Source organism: Hemicordylus capensis, chromosome 10 (assembly GCF_027244095.1).
Source record: "Hemicordylus capensis ecotype Gifberg chromosome 10, rHemCap1.1.pri, whole genome shotgun sequence".
Classification (NCBI taxonomy): domain Eukaryota; kingdom Metazoa; phylum Chordata; class Lepidosauria; order Squamata; family Cordylidae; genus Hemicordylus; species Hemicordylus capensis.
In genome coordinates, this window is record NC_069666.1 from 3545644 (window position 1) to 3554169 (window position 8526).

The following is an 8526-nucleotide window of genomic DNA, read 5'->3' on the forward strand; positions in this document are numbered from 1 at the left end:
CCGAGGAACAGCTGGAAATGCCTTCTGCCCTAGCAATCTGCAGAAGAATCAAAGCCCAAACCCGAATCCATGCCTTATATGCTTTATTAATTGATTGATGGATTAAGTGCCATCAAGTTGGTGTCGACTCTTAGTGGCCACATAGAGGGATTCTCTCCAGGATGATCCGTCTTCCACTTGGCCTTGAAGGTCTCTCCGTGGTGCATTCATTGCTCTTACCATTGAGTCCATCCACCTTGAGTCCACACCAAGAGGTATATAAATATTTGCCATATTTTGTATTCGTTTTCCAAATCGGGCTAGTCTTTGCTCTGAAACCAAGCTCCAGGCTGCAAATGTGTGTTTAGTGTGCTGGACTGCCTTTCACCGCCCTTTAAAATGCCCGTCTGTCTTTGCCCTCAGTTCCTAGACCTTGCTTGGGGTCCTCCAGAATGGTCTCCCCCCCCACCACACAACAACCTGTGGAACACATCGGTTCCTCCTGTTCCTTTCTGTTGCCATCATAAACCCAGTGACCTTCAGCAGTCTGGACAGACCTGAGGAAGGTCAAACGTAATCTCCGCAGCGTCTCTATCTCATCTCTCTCCAGCTCTGAGCTTATACGATTCACCAGGAGTGGAATGGCCGGGAGATGGTGAAATCCCCTGGAGTGTCAAAAGAAGCAGTTCTTCCCGGTGGAAGCACATCACACCCATTTTGAAAGAGCTGCACTGGCTACCAGTTTGTTTCCGGGTCCAATTCAAGGTGCTGCTCTTTGTACCCTGTATCGCCTTTATGCGTTTGTTTTAAATTTTTAATCAGATGTGTTTTATATTTTTAGTGTAATATTTTAATTGTGTCTTTTTTACAATCTTGTTTTTAAATTTTGCTGTAAACCGCCTTGGGATTGTTTTAATGAAAGGCAGTATATAAATTTAACAATCAATCAATCAATCAATCAATTCTCATCTAAATGCAATTAAAGGTCTCGATTCAGTAAAGGGTTAAAAAAAAATACCCCACGTTTGGGTCTCCACAAAGATGGCCCAGCCAACATGAAATGCAAGAGCCACTGCTGCTGTCAGCCCCCACAGAGAAATCCAGGCTAACCAAACTTGGGCACTTTTCTTGGAAATCCAGTTGTATTGTCCAAATGTTTAGATGCAAACATTTAGGTCCATCTTGGCAAGCTTGTAACTACGACATTGACAATGCAGCAGTATTAGAGCGTCTGCTGTGCATGCAGAAGGTCCCAGGTTCACTCCCTGGCAGCATCTCCAGGTGGGGCTGGGAAAGACTCCTGCCTGAAACCTGCTGCTGGTCAGTGTGGACAACCCTGAGCTAGATGGACCAAGGGTGTGACTCGGTAGACGGCAGCTTCCTAATTGTACAGAATTCATGTTGAGCTAAGGTAGCAGGCAGCAAGGCCTCTGCCATCCTCCAGGAAGGACACTCCAGCCCCACTGGTGCTGTTTCTGGCTGTTTTGCTGCTACATTTTCTCACCATTAAAACACAAATTAGGAGCCACTGAAGCATATGGGAGAGGAAGAACACCCATCGGTAGCGTATTATCCGAACTCAGCCACCGGCACGGCACCTTTTCAGAGGCTTCTGAACCAGCCACCAGTTGTCACTGCCTGACAAAAGGAGTCATTTGCCCTTCACAAAGCCGCGTTATTAGCATCGTTATTGGAATCCGCGACATAATTTCTCCAGTTGGAGGGCAGGGGGCGGGGGGGTGGGCTGAAGAAAGCCACATCCCCAACGAGGCACAGATCTGTCAGTTCACCCGGGTGCTTGTGAGGCTTCAGGGCGGAGACAGCTAGCATGGGGGCCTCATGACGCATAACTTGTGAATGACAGGAGCCCTCTTTATTCATCGGGGGTTCAATCTCACCTATAGGCACGGATACGGAATCCGCGAATAAAGAAACCTTACTCCTATGGGGAACCAGGGGTTAGGTTCCTCACACCAAAAAAAGAGGAGGGGCCCAGAATTATTGTGGGGGGCAGAAATAAGAGGAGAAAAGCACAATATCTTGCTCTCCAGGTCTCCAGCAATGTCCCCAGCCCCCAAATTGGCTGAATTTTTGACGAATATTTGCCAATTTGTTTTTTAAGAGCCGCAAAATATCTGTGCCCTGTAAAATGGCAGCCAGTTCATTTACGGCCACTCAGGAACCACAGATAGGTGAATTCTGTCTATTTTTTAATACCACAGATACGTGAAGCTGCAATTGTTGAAGCCGTGGACAAAGAGGGCCTCCTCCAGTATACATTACCAGAAAAAGCCATGAGGTTAATCATCAATCATCATCATCATCATCATCATCATCATCATCATCATCATGGCATGCCCTCCCGTTTTCTGATTTTCTATGTGTTAAACAAGGTCAGAGGCGGGCAACCTGATCGTGAGCTAAGCCCTGTGGTGTTCTTGGGTCAGTCCATTCCTTGATCCAGGCCAACTTTTGAATGGGGCTTTAGTTCCTTGAATTCCAGTCCTGGAGTAGGGGCGGGGCTAACCAAAACAGCCAGCAGCAAGAGCACAGAAAAGCAGCCTGCACTTGCCTCTCTGCCCGCAATATCTAATTCATCAAGCTGTTAATATTCCTGATTCCACTCCACTGCCTTGTCCTTGCAGACCACAACTCGTTCCCTTGGATTCTACAAGCCCCAGCTGGGTAGGACAATTCTTCGTCCTACCTTTCCCCAATGCTAGCGACGGAGTCTGGGGCGGGTGTGCTTGGGGCATAGCACACGATCTAGTTCCCTGCCTCCGACCTTCTGTTACATACGATCACAAAATGGGAACATGCATAACTCCCAAACTTGATGGTTATGGGAAGGAGCCTGTTTCTTTAGATTCTACTTCGTTAGATTGTCCCATTGTGGGCCAGGTTCTCCTTGGCACGATTAGCTCCTACACCCAGTAAAAGAGGGAAGACAACGTTTCTCAGGTTGGAGAAATACCATTGTCCCCCCCCCCACCTGCCCCCGAGAGGCATGATAGAGAGATCATTTCCTGTGGTGGAGACACACCTTGATTCCCCCCCGCCGTTGTCGATTTGGCTGAACAGGTCAAACAGGTTTCTGAAGCACCAGGAAACCCTGCCAGACCTGTTTAGCCAGAGTGGGACGAGTGCTGACATCATGGGCAAGAGTGCTGCTGTCAGTTCTGGAAAAAATTAGCCCAGTTGTCTCTCTCCAGCCTCAAGGGCTCGTGCCACAATCTTTGTATGACTCGGCGGGAGATTGTTTTAATCTAAAGAGATAAATTCAGTTGTGAAATGACGCATTTGTTCATTGACTCAGTCAGAGGGAGACAGGCGCCCTGTGCAGTTTCTCCCCAGAGAGATCGGAATCTGGTGACTTATGGACAAGGAAGGACAAGGGAGCATTTAAAAGGCCCTCATTAACCCCCAGCCCTCGACACTTTCCTCCAATTAATGGAAATTGTGTCGCCATGATAGAACTCTCGCTTGCTATGCACCAAGACGACATTCTTCTGACCCCAAAGGTCCTTAGGAAATGGGAACAGGATGAGCTATGGGGTGGTTCTTAGAAGAAGTCTGTTTCTCTTTGTAACTTAAATTGATTTCGCTCTTTATAAGGCTCATCCATATGTCCAATGATATATTTCCACAACCCCCCCTGACTTCAACGGCTTGAGCTATCGGTTGCTTCCACTTCTCACCCTCTGAGTTGACAAGTGCTGGTCTCCTTGTGCGAACCTTGCCCAGGAAGGAGTGAGGAGGACTAGGGCCAGTCACTTATCTCTCAGCCTAGCCTACTTCACAGGGTTGTTGTGAGGAGAAACCTAAGTATGTAGTAAACTTCTCTGGGCTCCTTGGAGGAAGAGTAGGGTAAAAAAAATAAATCAAATCCGTCTTAATATCTAGCCCAAATCCACTTCTTGTGCTTTCAACCCATTCTTAAGACCTTAAGACCTATCGGGTTGGCCTGGCCTTCTAGGGTGTTTGAACGGTTTTTAAACCGTAAAGGTTTGGCTTGGTTTCTCAGGGTTTTAACCGCTGTTTTAATTGTTTTAACAATGGTTTTATGTTGGTTTTGGGTTTTTTTTTACAGTTTTCGATTTTAACAGTTAATTGATTTTAGCGTAGTTTTAATGTAAACTGCCCTGAGCCATTTTTGGAAGGGTGGTATAGAAATCAAATCAAATCAAATCAATCGATCAATAATGCTTGGCAAGTTATAGTCTTGCTTTTAGGAGGCACGAAAACAAGTCCATTCACTCTTTTAGGTGACAGTCCTGGAAGACTCCCATCATATCTGCCCTTCGTCTTTTCTTCGCCAGGTTAAACATGCCCAGCCCTTTCCTCGTGAGACCTGGTTTCCAGACCCCTCACCATCTTGGCTGCCCTCTTCGGAACCCATCCCAGTTCATCAGCATCCTTCTTAAAATGCAAGGCCCAGAACTGGACATGGCATCCCAAGTGAGGTCTGACCAGCGCAGAGTAGAGTGGATTGATTCCATCTTGTGAGCTGGACACTCTGCTTCTGGGAATGCAACTGAAGGCTGCATTCGCCTTTTTTGCAGCTGCATCGTGCTGCTGGGCTTTCTGTGGAATACAAACCGGCCTTTGGATATGTTTGAATGCAGAAGAAACACCACAATTGCCTTCGTAGCTATACAAAGCGACGAGTTGTACATCAACATGGGCATTATCTATCCGAAACCCTTTCTGGTGTGTGCGTGTGTGAGATTTAAGACAACTCATTTCCTCCTGTGAGTCTTCTTTTCCTTTGCTCTGGTGTAATTAAAGACATCGATCTTTAAGTCCTCTGAAACTATGGGGAGAAACCCCCCCCCACGCTAGAAATTAATGAAACTTCCAGAAATGTTGAACCATTGTTGGGTCATCATTTCCATGGGCTACACACTCAATCATGCACCCCAGGGGAAAAAAAAAGACCACAAGGAGGGAGATAAAATGACGAGAAGATGCTAAATTTCAAACTGGCTCATCTATGTTGCAGAAGGAAAGGGAGAAGAAGAGAGAAGGCCCTCAGGTCGTAAAACAGGGCACAGAGATAGCCTGGCTTGAACCAGTTGAGATCTTACTCGGGGTCATGTTCCATTGCTGTTCGGTGTAGTCTATTATTTATTTATTTGCAATATTTATACCCCACCCCTCCAGGAAACTACTGCCCAGGGCAGTGAACACAGTCAGTAAAACAGACACAACAGAACAATATAAAATTCATAAAAAGCAACTGAATGAACAAACAAACGTATTTCATTTCGGTCACTGACCAACAAAGTTAATAAGACCAAGCCGACAAAGAGCAACTTAATTGTATAATTGATCTCTAATCTAAGTGATATGTAAACCTTATTCCTGCACTATCAAGCACAAATCAACTTTTATCAACGGTTATCTGTTGCCATATTCTGCTAGCAACTATGCAGAATTTAGCCACACTGAACGAAATATCAGAGTCCTATGAAGAGACAAAGATACAATTCATCAGGCCACCCTCAAAGGTTTTTTTTTAGAAGAGGTGTAATTAAAAATTAACTAAAGACAAGCCCCAGTTAAAACCATATTTAAAAACCACAGGCTAAACAGTTAAAATGTTAAAACCCACCAGAGGTGCAAATAAAATATTAAAATGCTACTCTAAAAAGATGGGTCTTCTGCAGTTCCTGAAAAACCCACAAGGGAGGGAACATGGTGGAACTCTCCCGGGGGCATTCCAAAGTCGAGGGGCCACTACCAAAAAGGCCCTGTCTCTAGTCCCCGCCCACCAGATCTCCATTAGCGGTGGGGCTCTGAGCAGGGCCTGAGATGATGAGCAGAGGGCCCTGGCAGGTTCCTATGGGCGGATGCGGTCTGACGGATACCTGGGCCCCAAGCCATGTAGGGCTTTAGGCAGTACACACTTAGTGTGCATGTTGTGTCTCAGAGTGGGAGTTGCAGCAGCTGTGCTCTGCTTCCTTTCCTCTGTGCCACTGGGGCTCTGTTCCTTCTCCAAGCTGGGCAGACTGTGCATTGAGAGTGCCTGCTTCCTCTAGGCTGCAATTCCAGCCGGTCTGAGCACTCAGACAGCTGACCTCGAGGACCCAATCCCTGCCCACCAGCCCCTATAAAGCTCTCGTTTCAGAACTTGCTCTTCCGTCTGAGCAGCTCGTCCCTGGTGTGGAGACACCTGGGGGGAGAGCTGGTCTTGTAGCCGTGATCGTGAATTGTCCCCTTTGCTAAGCAGGGTTCACCTTGGTTTGCTTTTGGATGGGTGACTACTCGTGAGGACTCTTGAGATATTCTCCTTAGGTGATGGGGCCATAGCTCAGTGGTGGAGCATCTGCATGTAGAAGATCCCCAGTTCAATCTCTCCAGGGTAGTGCTAGGAGGGACTCCTGCCTGAAACCTTGGAGAGCTGCTGCCAGCCAGTGAGGACAATGCTGAGCTAGAAGGACTGAGGGCCTGACTCAGTAGGCAGCAGCTTCCTATATTGGAAGGGAGCCATCGCTCATTGGAAGAGCATCTGTTTTGCATGTAGCGGGCCCCGAGTTCAATCCCTGGCAGCATCTCCAGGTCGGGCTGGGAAAGACCCCTGTCTAAAACCCTGGCGAGCCTCTGCCAGTCAGTGTAGACAATACTGAGCTAGATGGACCAAGAGTCTGACTCAGGATGGGGCAGCTCCCAATGTTCCCACGGGCCCATTAGCAACCCTGGGGCCCCTTACAAATGCCCCACCTTGCCATCACCTGCACACCCAACAGCAGGACTAGTCGCTTGGAAGGGGTGCAGAGGAGGCCTCGCCGCCATCCACTTCCCTTCTTTTTGTGTGTGTCAGGCAGCCCCCGCCGTGTGCTTTGTTAAGAGCTCCCACCAACTTTTCCGAGCCAGTGGCTGAAGGCTGTAAATGATGCATGAAATGAGAAATCCCAGCCTAATGCCCAGGGAGTGTGTGTGTGTGTGTGTGGGGGGGGGGTGCTTGGAATCACAGCCGCTGCGTAATCTGCAGCCAACATACTGTGAGCAAAATCCGAAACAAGGGACCAGGACAATCGTCAAGGAGCCCCGAAGCTCAATTAAGACTTGGAATTTCATGCCAGCGGCCCCGTCCCCCCCCTTCCTTCTTTGGCTTCTTCTTTTCTTCTCTCCGTCAATTTCACCCACAAGCCAATCTCGCCTCCTCAAAAAGGTCTTTCCGAGAGGCTCTGAGGCTGTGGGTGTAGCAGTATTAAGTGCAGAAAGGGGGCTTGCCTTGCCCAAAGCTCCACAGATCCCGCAAGGCTTTGGCAGAGATGACGTTCTGAGTGACTTTGGCGCTCTGGGGAGGAATGGGGACCCTGGAGGTTGTGGCATCCAGAAGCTCTTGTCTGTGAGGGAATGAGGGATAAAGCCCCATAAGTCGTTTGGGAATAATGACACGCTTCCCTTTAAAGAGCAAGCGACGCTGCTGGAGATGCACAGGATAAGACCCTCCCTTTGAGCTTTCAGGTTTGGTTTCGAGCGCAGCATTTGCTAAACTGAACCGTTAGAGCAGCGACTGCTTAAAAATAAGATTTGATCCAGTTACGGGGTGGCCCCAATTGGCTGGCCTGGACGGCAGATTTTTAAAGAAGTGTTTTATCGTTTTGAACCCAGGTATCTACTAGAAGCATTGGAGGACTCCTGCCATCGGAGAAGACCAACCCAAGGAAGTGTCCCCAAAAGAAAGGAAATCCCCCAAAGTGAAAAGCACAAAGCAGCAGCAACTAATGGAATGAATGATTTGTATTTACCCAAATCCAAGACAAGTCCCACCCCCACCCCGGCCACCGCCTGGCTTCCAGTTCTTTCCTGTTAGATATAGGGGCATCGTCTTGAATTCAGAGTCTACTTTCTTTTGGGTAAATACAGGTATAACGCATATTTAACCTCTAGCTTTATGGTATTGTCTTAAATTCATAGTTGCCTTCTATTCAGGTAAAGACGGTAGAATTCCTAGGTATGCTACCAGGAGTTAATCACAGAATGTGATTTAGTGTCTCCATAGCTTCTGCATGGATCCAGCATGTGAGTGTGGTCAGGATCAGAACCAACGGGTCGTCTATTAAGCTGAATGTTGTGTGATTCAGGACAGAACAAAGGAGACGAGCTGGTCTTATGGTAGCAAGCATGAATTCCCCCCTTGCCAAGCAGGGTCTGCCCTGGTTTGCATTTGAATGGGAGACTACATGTCTGAGCAATGTAAGATATTCTCCCTTGAGGGATGGGGCTGCTCTGGGAAGAGCACCTGCCTGCTTGTCTGCAGAAGGTTCCAAGTTCCCTCCCTGGCAGCATCTCCAGGATAGGGCTGAGAGAGATTCCTGCCTGCAACCTTGGAGAAGTTGCTGCCAATTTGGGTTGACAATGCTGAGCTAGATGGAACAGTGGTCTGACTCAGGATAAGGCAGTTTTCTATATTCCTTCTTTACAGAATGTGTATTTACTGTGGAATTCACTGCCACTGGACGTGGTGATGGTAACCAATGTAGATGGTTTTAATAAGGAATTAGACCTATGGCTATCAATGGCTACAAGACTTGATCG

General features: G+C 47.7%; 1 long non-coding RNA gene across 1 annotated transcript; it reads left to right on the forward strand.

Moving 5' to 3' along the window:
* Positions 1–623: 623 nt before the first annotated feature.
* On the forward strand, positions 624–4722 carry LOC128334740 (uncharacterized). The gene is made up of 3 exons (XR_008311384.1): positions 624–744; positions 2202–2278; positions 4299–4722. It is a non-coding gene; the product is annotated as an uncharacterized LOC128334740 (long non-coding RNA).
* The last annotated feature ends 3804 nt before the right edge of the window (positions 4723–8526 follow it).